The 13446-nt window shown below is 39.4% G+C and overlaps 1 long non-coding RNA gene across 1 annotated transcript; it reads right to left on the bottom strand.

The window, feature by feature from the left end:
- Positions 1-5625: 5625 nt before the first annotated feature.
- On the bottom strand, positions 5626-13135 carry LOC122178747. The gene is made up of 4 exons (XR_006178450.1): positions 13086-13135; positions 11791-11857; positions 11577-11681; positions 5626-5830 (listed from the first exon to the last, which is right to left on the bottom strand). It is a non-coding gene; the product is annotated as an uncharacterized LOC122178747 (long non-coding RNA).
- Positions 13136-13446: the final 311 nt, after the last annotated feature.

A 13446-nucleotide genomic window follows, 5' to 3' on the forward strand; every position in this document is an offset into this window, starting at 1 on the left:
GCGGCGCAGCGGGAGCGAGGGCCGCCTCGGCGGCCGCTGCGCTCGGGTGGACGGCGATGGCAGGGAGGGGCGAGCGGCGCGGGGCCGGCCGGGGAGAGCGGGGCCGGGGAGCCCAGGCGCAGCCGCCGCCGATGTTTGTTATTGTCGTCAGCGGCTTCCGGCGCCGGCGCATGCCGGGAGAGGGCGGCCCGGAGGAGGAACCGTGGGGCGGAAGCGGCGGTGCTGGCGAAAGCCGTTTCCCGGGCTGTGGGAGGGTAAGGGGTGCCGGTGGTCCGTCCGGATTTAGCTCTCTCCATTGCGGGTTGCGACGCGGGAGGTTGTATTCCGTTCGGACCGACTCTTCCCTAGCTGAAGGGTGCGCTCACCTTGCTGACCTGGCGCTTCCTCCCCGCGGGGGTCGTAGGGAAGCGCTGAGGCCCCTGGGGGCTCGGAAGGACTTTGATACAGCCTGCCGTGAGACTGCTCCGCGATTCGGCCTCTCGTGCCTGTCCTGAGAAATCGAAAATGAACTTTGCACACGTTGCTTTGTGGTTTCTCTTTTACTTCAGGCTTCCTCGTGGAGTTTTAGCCACGTGAGAGCAGATTAGAGAGGTGTGAGGAAGGTTCGCTCTGAACTGCATGTGGGTTTTAGGGGTGTTCTGCATAGTATTCCCTTAAAGTGCAACACGTGGCCGGGTCACGCATTCTGCAACACTGCTTTACCATACAGCAGGCAATGCGGGCCCGACCCTGGGAAAGCACCCACTGTCCTGCAGCAGCCAAAAGTCAGTGCACTATTAACGCTGTCTGAGCTGGAACCAGGGCACAGGGAGGGCACAGTGCAGTACCACTCAAGTTATAGCTAATAATTTTATGCATTCATTGGCTAAACGCAGCCCTGTGAGCAGCAAACACTCTGCAGTCTTGCTTTCCATTTTGATAAAAGAATTTGAGAACAGGTTTCAAGACGGCAAAAAATCTTTTTTTGGGGTATATTTGCAACTTCAGTGGACATAAATACATTACATGAGAATTTTCTAATGCACCATATAGAGTTCCAATCAGATGCTCTACTTAAAAATCTGACCATGTCTCTTTAATTTTATAAGCCCTCTCTTACCAGAGAAAAAGTATCCTCGCTTCACAGTCATATGTTATTCATGTCATCACACATTTGTGAACAATTGTTTTCAAGGATGAAGTACAGGAGGAGTAAAATTTCATCTAAAATCTCTGACAAGCACCTTGAGAGCTCACTAAGAATTGCAGCCGCTGCCGTTGAACTAGACTGATGTGGTAGTTTCACAACAACAGGGTCACATATCCCACTAGTTCTGTGTTTTTGTTAGTCTTTTTTGCTTTGTTTTGTTTTAATTAAAAATGCTAAAGATTAAAATAATTTTTGTTACCTATGTACATGAACTACAGTATATATTTTATGAGGGCTGCTGTGAAAGTAATGCCTGCTGTTTTATTTTCTTGGCCCACAATGTTAGAGGCAGATGCTGGTGGTATGGTAGTACAGGTTGAACATTCCCACCAACAGTCCATTATATGTTGTTGCTGTCTGACAGATGGCAGTGAAGGAGCACTGACAAAATGGCATCTGACATGGAAGTACTGGCAGATGAAGCAAAGGTGTGGAACTGAATTCCTCCATGTGGAAAAAATGGCAGCCTCTGCCATTCAACACTTGTGAACATTTATGGAGATGAAACAGTGGATGTGAGCACAGTAAGATGGTGGGTGGTGTATTTCAGCAGGAGTGACAGCAAGGGTGGGTCATGTCCACTGGTGCAGATTTTTATGAGTGCGGCAGCACGCTCTTGTTCACTGCTGGTGAAAATGCACAGCTAATGGTGGTGACTATGTTGAAAAAGTGTTTTGTAGCTGAGAATTTGCTCTATCAAATAGTGCTATTGTGCTCTTTGAATCAGTTGCAGTTCCATGGAAACACAAGAGGCATTACTTTTGGAGCAACCTTTGTGTTTGTGTCCCAAGACAATTTCTGTTCACTCAGTGTGGCCCAAGTAAGCCAAAAGATTGGGCACCTCTTCCATACAGTATAAGCAGCAGGTCATGGCACAGCAGAATTCAAAGTGCAATCCTGCAGCCAGCCTATGAGGCAAACACATAAGGGGAATGCAGAGGGGAGCACATGACACCTCATTTTCAGCATGCAGGACAAGCGCATTTAGTACAATAACTAGATTGGCTATATACAAAATTCAGTCTTGAGATTTTCTCTTGGACTCACATGCACAGCCCTACACCTAACTTCTTTTGCTTTTAGTTCATCAGCTTGTAAGACACCCATTCTCAATAGCTGGGACAGGTTTCTGGCTCCCACGGGAGCCCTCAGAAGTTCCTGCTGCTGGGTTGAAGAGCTGCCTGTCTGCCTGTGCTGTTACAGACAGCTCTGAGCACCCACAGCCTGTGCAGCCAGGTGTTTGTACTTGGAAAACATTGCTGCTGTGGGATGTTGAAAGCAACAAGGCCGCAGTGTCACCGGGTGCCTTATGGCACCAGATAGATGAGCACTCTCTGGCTTCTGCATCCTGTTGGGAAGCATGGTGTAGTTACCCACATCCTGAAAGATGGTGTTTTCATCTCAGAGTACAGCAGTAAATGGAGTTGAGAATGGTACTGAGAGGAGCAGACTGATTTTAATGGGAAATACCATACAAGTTTCTAACAGCAATTCAAGGCAGATTTAATTTAATCCCAGTGATCAAGCTCCAGTTCTACAGATGTTAACTTCTGCTTTCTGTATCACCAAAAATGTTCTTCCCCTTCATAAAGTCTTTGAATGCAATGGGGTGATCTGTAACATGAAAAGCTTCACAAAACAAGCACTGTCCATACTCTAAGTGGGGACAAACCAAAGTTAAAAAACAACTTTGAAATGTATAGAAATTTTTCCTAATATCCCACCTGAACCTCTCCTTGTGCTATTTAAGACTGTTCCCTCTCATTCTGTCATTGTTACCTGGGAGAAGAGTCTGACACCCACCTTGCCACAACCTCCTTTCAGGCAGTTAGTTAAAGTACCAGGGAGGCTCATTAAAGTTGTCTGGCCAAGGAGATAATACTGAGGTGACCTGTTGCACATCAATAGGAGAAGCTGATAGCAGGTATTCCAACACAGGCTGCAGTGCCACTAGGCCTGGTAGTTTTCTGACAACCTCTGCAATTCAGGCTTTCAGCAATTGCATTAAGGAATCAGGGCTCTGGGCACTGAGGCACTGTTTGGTTTTGGGCAGCACGTGCAGGACAGCTTGATTTCAGCACAGTTCAGGAAGGACTGAAGGAGAAACAGGAGTCAGCAAAGAGCTGCCAGCAGAGCAGGTTGATCTGGCTTGTTCTTGTAACATTTCATTATGTTGCTTCCTCTCAAAGCAATCCAAGAGACTTTGTGTCAAGCAACTAATTACAGGGCTTTTTTTTCTGAGACTGTCTGAACAATAACAAACAAAAGTTTAACATTTTATCTAGTACATGTGCCCTGAAAAGAAATATTTTATGAATGTTATTTTGTTCCAGGATATATCAAAGGAAAGGAGATAATTCTTCACATTTCAAAGCACTGTGCCATGTTTAGGTTATTGTTCTTTCAACATATACTGTCACCCATGCATTTTTTTTCACATTCTGTAAAATAGATCAGAAGTTGGATGGATCAGAAGTTGGAAGTTGAAAGAGGTTTTCACTATGTGCTTTTAATTTGGGTGCTACATTGGGTGTATCAAGGGATCCATTTCCTCAGCCTTGTGTTTGTGTGGCTGTAGTTGGGTAGCAAAACGAATGGGCTGCTCTACAAGGGCAAGTGAGTTGGGAGCTCTGTCACTGTGGACTAAGGGCACAGTGTCACATCCAGATTGGTCACTAGTTTTTTTGTTTTTTTTTTTAACCAGAGCACTGACTGGTCTGTAAGCTCTCAGTAATTTGTTTTTGAATGGTCAATGACTCAGGAGCAGCTGATGCCATTTTTGAAAGCATGCCACTCCCTCTGGGCCCTTTTATGGATCATTCCTAACCAGTAATTTGAACATCATGTGACTCTTCCCAGTATGTTTCTGTAATTCTTTCTACACACATTTTGAATTCATAAGTGAGTAACACGATTTTATGAGTTTATTGCCCAAGGTTTGTGCACGAGGGAACAGTTGGCTTCAATTTAACATCTAGGTCATGAGATTAGGTTTTGGTCCCAAGAAGTAATGCGCAAATGATATTTAAAACTCAGATGAAATAGTCAGAATGGACATACTTTCAGAAGTGGTAAAAAAGAGGAGCTCTGAAAGGGACACAGGCTGAACTTTCCCACCACCTCTTCACAACACGCAGGGGATGCTGAACACAGCAAGGCTGAGGAAGTAATGCACTAAAAGAACAGCAGTAATGCTATATGCAATTATATAAAAGACACTGTTGTATTAGCATTACTAAGTATTTCATGCTATTGTGAATAGAACTGACTTTTTTTTTTTTTTTTTTAATTTGTAGCAGCTTTATGCACACATGTATATAAGCACTTAAGTCACATTTACATTATACATTTACAGTTTTAAATGTTGTCTAATTCCTATAAACAAGGAAGTTTATATAAGCAGATATTTGGATTGAAGAAATTATGCAGGAGTTCATTTGGCCCATGTTTCTAGAAAACTTTTTTGTTTGTTTGTTGTTTTCATTTTACAGCTATGGCACAAGATATGTTGTCCACGTTTGCAGAACAGTGTTCAAAAAACTTAATGGTCTTCCTGTTCACATCCGTACATGATTTGTGTCAGTTACTGTCCTGGATCAGTAACAACAGAGAAATAATTCGTAAGCTAAGGGGTGTAGGCTTACCTATGAGGCTGCAGCTCATCACAGCCCCTGCAGTGAGCTTTACTTCTCACTGTATCCCCTGGAACAGCACAGAAAAGGAGATTCAAGAGGCAGAATTGACCTGAGACAGAATTTTGGGGTGTACCCATCTGAAAACCCAGGCCATAAGTCACCCCAGCTCCCAGCACACTACCTGCAGCAAGATCCTTCATCAGAGACTGCCCTGAGACAGACTTGTACACTTCTGGACTATGTCCACTCCTTCCATATTTAGATTTTAATGTGTAGTCTATCTTTTCAAAAGCTAGAAAAAGTATAATTACATATGATCTAAGTCAGCAATTTAGGAACTTGTGTTTTTTCCTTTCTTTTTTGTTAAAAAAAATAATCATATCCCCTTTTATATTAGCCTACAAACTCCCTCCACCCACAAGCTTTCTATTAACATAAACTTGAAATTTAAGATGCAGAAACTCTTCCTTTAATACATTTTATTAATTATATTTAAGTTAATAGAATCCTTAAACTAAATATATACTACTCACTTTGTGCCTATATGAAGATGGATTGTGAAAAGAAAATACTATTTATTGACATATTGAATTTACTTTTCTTCCTTGCCCTGGCAAGCTATAGCATTCAGTGCTTTCTTTTTTTTTTTCTTTCATTTTTATTCCTGAATGAAGTGGAAACAAAACAATCATTTTCTTCTAGCTTTCAGAGTCTCAATTCAGTGAATTAGTCATTGACCTCAGTTAATGGAATAAAGTAGAAAGATTATTCTCTGCATCTCCAAAAGAGGCTGTACCTATCAAACGTTCTTAATTACGCATTTAAATTATTCTGTAGGAGTACACTAATTTAAGCTAAGTTTTAAATCACTTTAAAAAAATCTGACTGTTCCGAGTGCACTTGCATTCATTACTCATTCTGAGGAGGTTTTTTATATTCATTGATGAGATCAGGCGTGGGTTCTGGCAGAATCCTCTTTCAGAGCTTTGCAGCTTTGGAATTTGCTCTGTAGGAGAATAAGAAAAATATGTTAAAAGTGTAATCTAACCACCATCAAAATTGTGAATAGGATTCTTGTCTTGAAGACTGGTTTAGGTTTTTGCTCTTTTTATGCATACATGCAAAATGAGATTTGTGCATAGTGTTTTGCATGTTCATGATTTAACTGTGAAGGTACAAGTTTCTGCAAGTAGCCTGTCGTTTCATCTAATACATAACCTGAGTCAATGAAGTCTTACTGGTATGGCTCCATTTTCATGGAACCATTCAGAGAAGGATCAGTGGTGTTGTTTGATTCTGATGTCTTCACTGAATTGAGCTGTTAGCATTTTGATGAAAACTGTGGTGTAGGTGGCACATCAAACTATAGATTAACTAGTTTTATCCATTTGTCATTTCAAACATTGCCTTAGCCTTAGAACTCTACATTTTAGTCTTCTGAAGTTTTCCTGCTTTTTCCAGGTAAAGATACCTGGAGTTACTCACCGAAATTATTAATCCATAGCAAGGGTCTAGTAGAGAACTTTTATGTCATTAGATGTTCAGCAGCTTGTTGTAAGCTGAGTGTTAGCTGTAGGATTTGGGGAACAAAAGTGTAATTGACATCTGCCTCGAATGGCTATGCACTTCAGCTTTCCACTTTCTGATGTTTTGTTACTTCCAGGTCACTTTGCTGTTATCTATTTCCCTTTCCTTTTGAGCTGACATGATACTGGTTATCTTTGTTGTTGCAGCTGTTTAATTTTTTAGTTCCTTCTTTCATATAAGTATTGAATCTGGATAGGCTCTTAGTGCTAGCTTTCACTAGATTATGATGTTGGGGATTCTGTTCTGCTTTATAAACCCTCTGGAAGAACACCCCGTTTCATCCACGTTTATCTTTGAACTTACCTTTTCAGATCAGTTCTGCTCATTAATTTTACCTTTGGAAATTTAGGTGAAAGGATGCAATAGGTTTACATACATCCTCTTATCTGACCAAAGTACACCCACTCTGAATGTGAGACAAACATTGCTGGTGGTCACTAAACAGCCATAAGTTTAAATTCATGAATTAGTTAAACTAGATTTGTCTGCAGAAGAAGGTTTGTCTGTTTGTTTTTCCCAGCTTGCTTAGTATTTTTGAAAGACAGAGGGGGAGAACCTTTAACCGTAAGCTTTACGGTTACTTTTTTCCTAATGATAGCATTACAATAAAAATAATCTCCAATTGCAGTATAGAGTGGTTAGAGTATTTCTCAGGCACACTCCAAAAAAAACAAGTACATCTGTGTTGACACAGGAAGTAGCAATTAAATGGAGGCAATTAAAGGAAATCACAGAACACTCTTGCAGATCTAAGGAGTAAGCTCAGCAGTGTGCTTAACATAATTAGAAAGACAGAAGAAGAAAAGTGAGACACAAGTGAGAGGAAGCCAGATCCGTAAGTGGAATTAGTGTGAAAGACTTTGCACTCCTCAGTGTCAGATGACCACACCAAATGCTGGAAGAACCTGGTGAAATTATTTAGTCATTACTCTCTAGCTGTATTTATGAAGCCCTCTGGAGTCCTCTCATGAGATGCACCAGGGGATGTTCATGTTTTTAAGCCATCCTGCTGTGGCAGTTTGTCCGTACAGACATTTTTTCTTATTTATCTGAAGCAATATGTATTTTTGATATTTAGCAGAAATAAATCGATCCCACTTATCAAATACATGCATAGCTCTAGCAGCAAGGTCTGAGCTACAGGGCTTAGGCCAGTGATTCTTGGTACACCTGTGGTGTTACCAAAGAAAAGTGTTGTGTTCTTTCTCAAACCCAAATGAGCAATTGATTTACATCTTGTTCTAACCATGTCTATGTTTCTAAGTTTATTCTGTCCAGGCTTATACTTGCTGAAGCCAATATGCAACAGGAGTATTTGTGTAGGCACAGTAACAGCATTATCCTTGCATGAAGTTTGTCTTAGAAAGCACTGCTGCTCAGTCCTTTCCCTACAGACGGTCTATAGGATGCACAGCCAGCAACAGTATGAAGTACATTAGCCTCTCACTTGAATAATACATTCTAGAATTACCTATTTCATGGATGCTGTGGTTTACTTGTGGCAACACTGTACTGTAGTTCTGAAAAAGCAACACTAGGGGACATCATTAGTCTTCACATTTTTTTTTTCTAGCTGAAAGAAAGGTTTTGCTCTGAAAGCTGGAGAGCTTGAAACGTACAAATTGTGAAGTATATTTGGGAACCAGTCCTCTCTCTATGCATGGTTTTGTAAGTTTTTGCACCTCCTTTTTTGAATTTTTTAAATTATATGTATATTCTTAGGAAATAGAGTAGGACAGCAATCCCAGAGCAGACAAAGGAATGTATATGTTAAAACCAACAAAGTGGTCTAACAACCTGCATGTTAGCCCTACGTGTATTTTGTATTTCTTAGTTGTTTTTTTCCACGATCTAATCTAGCAAGAATTAATTTTCTGTTTTAGTATTTTTCACTGAAGTTAAATATTAGGAATTACTACTGAGTTGTGTCTAGCATGTAGAATGCTGCTCAGGCAGCATTTCAGGAAAGACTTTTATCTTTTGTTTCTTTTACAGTCCAGTGAGTACAAAGTTGGCTGAAAGTCATTTACTATATGCAAAAGGGCATATCCTTGAATATTTCTAATATTCTAACAAAAAAACCAAAAAGTTCAGAGGTCTAATATAGCATTACCTCAAAATGTTTTACTATCAGTACATAGATAGATGTATCTAGATAAACAGAGACATAATTTCACAAAATACTAAGGTTGTATTGCACAGTTCCAGGGTTATGTTCTACTTCAAAATTACTATATTGAAAGATCAAAAATAACTATTTTATAATGAAAAAAATCTTTGAACAATTTCTTTTTTTTAAAGCAGTATTTTATATGGGATAGACATCTCTGGCATGGTATTTTAGAGCAAATAAACTGCTATTCAGATTTATAGAATTACTTGTTTTCTTTATAGAAAATGCATTAAAACACTTTCAGAACTCCAAGCTATTTGAATTTCACTAGTTACTTGGTAAGGCAATAGACAGGATAATAAATAAGGCACACGGATGTGTGATTTTGTCGGTTTCCAAATGTTGTTTGCATTTGCCATATGGAGCTCTCTGAAGGGCATGGTGAGACTTTTAGTCTTTTATATTCATCTTATTCATTAGCCAGAAATCTATAAACACTGCTGGTTGTTTACATCTTGATAAATTCAGGAAGAGTGCTTAAAGGTTGAGAAAAGTGCTGTTGAGCAGGTTAAAGCTTTTATTTCCCTTACCTGCTGAAAATCTGCATCTGCCTTATCTGAGAACAGCAAGTTTATTTTTGCTTGCACTAACTTCCAAATAAATACTTTAAAGTATGTTCTTAAGAGGCTTATTTTTTTTAACTTTTGAATTTTATGAACACTGAAATCGCTTCAACTGAGAATATTGCAGCCATGTTATGAGGACGAGCAGATGAATATGGACCTGCTCATCATAAACATTTAAGTCATTGCAACATTTATCCACTCTAGTTTAGATCAAATGTAAGATGCTGATTTATTTATTTTGCATTCTGAAGCAACTTGAATCTGATTTGTAGACATCAAAAGTTTAGTTTAACAACTTTATATCCTTACAAGATTATAAAATGGCACAATTAAGATTGATTACATATCTGAGTTATATATTTGCATACATAAAAGGTATTTTTTAAAAAAAGACAAATCCTTACTTTTTTTTTTTCCATCTGCCTTCTATTAATATGTTTTTTGCTAATTAATTACCCTTATGTCACTAGAGGTTATTTAACTACAATATATTTTGCTATATTTACAAAGTAAATAGACAATATGCATTTGGCAGCAACCTTACATTCAAGAATAGATATCTTGGCTTTGAATGACCTGAGTTACGTCTGTCATTTCACAGTCTGGTGCCATAACTAGAGGCTAATTCCAAAGGAGATAAATACATTAACGACATCTCAGGGTATCGAAGCTTATTTTAATCCTGTTTCCTTATGGACAAGTAAGCACAACCCTACACTTTTCTCAGAATATCTTGTGTGCTATGTGAGTGTTGTGAAATGAAACCTGAGTTTGATCACATGATTGTGGCAAGTACACATTTAAGTAAAATAAGAGTTTTACATGAGCTTTCAGTTCTTTGTTGTTAAATTTTGTTTGATTTTTAATAACGCCTTAATATTTTTCCCCACTAGATTTACGTATCTCTCCTGCTTGATTGTACTGAGATACTTCGATGGTGCCTTTTTCTAGCCCACATTCTTCCATTTCCCTTCAAGCTCAGATACAAATGGGACCTTTGCAGTAAGTATCCTTTCCTTCAACCATCATTTGCAATACTGCCATTTTTCAAAGCTGTGGGTTTCTTCTCCATTTCTTATTTCCTCACTGGCCAATGTTTAGCTGATAAGTTCATATCTGATTAACTATGGAGAGAGAAGAAAATATTCAAATTTTAGATATAACTTCAGCAATTAGTCCAGGGATTATTGGTAGTTTGATTTTTTTTTTTGTTTTGTTGCTTGTGTTTGGGAAAAATTAGATTAGGAAAAAATAGCATTTCATTCTTCTGTGTAAACACCCAACAGTGCAGAAAGTTTCTTTGGACACTAGATGACAGCGAAAGATTGCAGCAGAACTCTTTTTAAAGTAAAGCATAACTGGAAATATATTCAGTAAGATTGTGTTATCACTGTTGATAAGCCGCTGATAATATTTATGGAGTTAGATACTTTGCAGTACAGAAGTTTCTATTACAGAATCTACAAAAGCCTAGCCTTCACCTGTCACATATGGTGAAATATTATCCTGAGTCTGAATTCTACACTGACAGTAGAGTTTTTGCTTAAACTCTGGGTATTTATGAAAGACACTGCTTTTGAGTAGAGTGAGCCTATGCTAGTAAGATATCTGCTTTTAAGTTCTTGTCTTGTAGTTTTTCATCCACGTTGCATTGTGTATGTAAGGAAAGAAAACCTAATATTTGCCTTAATGGCAGTCTCACCATAAAAGACTTAGAAAGCTAGATTAAAATAGGTACTTTGCTTATGAATTAACATACAGCAAATCTCTGTAGTCTCTCAAGATATTTTGATTGGCAAGTTCCTGTTACCAGCAATAAAGCAAGCAATAATAATAGGTGAGTAAAAGTAGATTTCTGCAGAAGAGCAAAATAAAAACAGTCAATAGTTAAAAAAAAAAAAAAAAAAAAAGCAGCCAACAAAGTGGCAAAACATTCATGTGTCAAAGGGAAGAAGAAGAAATAGAGTAGATATAAAAGAAACTGTTCAAAAAAAAAAAAAAAATTTGTGAAGTTATACAAGTGCATAGAAATGGATTCCAGGATGCTGTATTTTTGACGGTGGGAATAGCCTACCAGTCCTCTTTCAGTTAAATGAACTGAGATACCATTCCAGCTCTCCTCTCTTTTCTCTGTCTTGTTAAAATTTACAGAAGATGGAGGGTTCACAAGATATGGAAATACACAAACAGCCCATTTTGAACATTTTGTGCACATAACCCATGCACAAAACTGCTTAAGTCTGAGATAGACTAACTACAAGCATAGTATGTGGGTTAGTAGTAAGGCATGCCTAAAGGGATGGCTCAGGCAAGCATCACTCAAACTGAACAAGTATCACTTCTGTGACTGATATATTTAACTGATAAATCAACACTGCCAAAACACGTCACTTGTCAATGATTGGCATCAAGTAGTTAAGTCATACCTTAGCTGAAGGCAGTGTTGAATCCATTTTCAGTAGTTCTGAGAAGGCACTTATTGCTTTCATTGACCTTATCAGTTTGACTGTGTGTAGCCATTTATTATTCTCCTGGGATAAAACAGAAGTCGTCTCTGCTTAAACTGATCATAGATTTACAGGATAACTTAGCTTAGAAGGGATTTCAGGAGACCAAACAGTTCCCACTTCCCTAGCCTACCTCTTACAGGATCCATTTTAGTGTTGTACAAGGTTGCTCAAGGCCTTGTCTTGTCAACGTCTGAAGCCTTCAAGGATGGATTTCAAAACACCTTTGGTCAGTACATCTCAGAGCTTAACCACTCTAGCTTTGATATTTATTTTAAACAGTCAACATTTCCCCTGCTGCAGCTTATTCCTTTTGTTTCTCATTGTATAGACCTTGCAGAGAAGCTTGAGTAAGTCTTTTATAGCCTACTTTTACACACAAAAGGGGCCTACAGAGCTTTTTTCCTTCATTGTTAATCTCTTCTTTTCCATGCTGAACTAAGCCACTTTCTCTAGTACCTCCTCATATTTTATACTAAAGCCCCCTAACCATCTCAGAGCCTTTCTGCTGGATGTCCTCCAGTTTCTTGATCTTTCTTTCACACTGGAAAGTGAGAGGGTCCAGACAAAGACATGATAGGTCAAACTCACTCTGAGATGCTTACTGGAAGGGAATAATCATTCTCTTGACCTTTCAATAGACTCTTGCTGATGCATTTATATCAGTAACACAGGGGTACTGTAACCTCACCCAACTTGTTCTCAACCAGAATCATAGGGTAGTTTCTCTAGGGCTGCTGCATCAGCCAGAGCCCAGCCTTTACTGCCACATGCAATTATTTCATCCCACAAGTTTGAATTCCCTTTTATCACTGCTGACCTTCCCATGATTTCTCCTAGCCTGTTCCTTAAGACTGACAAAGTTCCTCTGACAGGCAGATGCTTCTGCCAGCATATTGCCTGCTCCCTTCAATTTGGTATAACCTGCAAGCTCACTGTATACATCTCATCATTCAGGTCATAAGTGGAGATCCGCTTTGCCTACTCCAGAATTCTGGGGGAAGGAATTTGTCACAAGCCACAACTGGGCTGCAAGCCAAAAACTATATTTTGAGCCTTCTAACCCAGTTAATTTTTCATCAGTCTTAACATACATCCATCTACACACTCTCCCTGCAGCTTGTCTATAAGGTTACCATACCAGAGGATTTTTGAAAGCCCTGCCAAAGTCAGCATAAGATAAATTCACTGTTTTTTCTTTATTCACAGAGCCAGTCATTTCCCCATGGAAGAGAAGTTTGACCAGCAATGCTATACTCTGTCAAGTTATAAAGTTATGCTAGCTGGTTCTGTTGCTCAAAAATGCTCTCAGAATTTGAGTCTTATCAGCTGTTCTGCTTATGAAGAAGCTGAACTATTTCTGGTAATTTCTTAGTGATACCACGTAAAGTATTCACAGACCAATCGTATACAGAAAAACACACCCACCTGGTTAAAAGTCCTCACAAGGCCTGCAGCATCCCCTCTCAGGGAGCTGCTTAGGCTCAAGAAATACGCTCTCCTTAGTGAGAGGAGTATGTGAGCCCAGTGTGATTCCACCCTGTGTCCATCCCTTCTGGTCATCTGAGGAGCACAGGTGCAAACAATTTACCTGTGCTCCTGGGCCATCCACACCCCTTCACCAGTTGCTCAATCACCAGTTCAAGCTGTGACCTAACACTTCCCTTACACCAGTCACCCTCTCCAGCTGTCCGCATTGAAGGCTAGAAAAACAGTGATCTTCCTGCTTCCTCAAAATTCAATTTACAGATTACTTTTAAAACCATATGACTACTTTGCTCCTCCTGTA

The sequence above is a fragment of the Lagopus leucura genome, unplaced genomic scaffold (assembly GCF_019238085.1).
Source record: "Lagopus leucura isolate 7727_CA_CO unplaced genomic scaffold, USGS_WTPT01 Super-Scaffold_100002, whole genome shotgun sequence".
NCBI classification, from domain to species: Eukaryota; Metazoa; Chordata; class Aves; order Galliformes; family Phasianidae; genus Lagopus; species Lagopus leucura.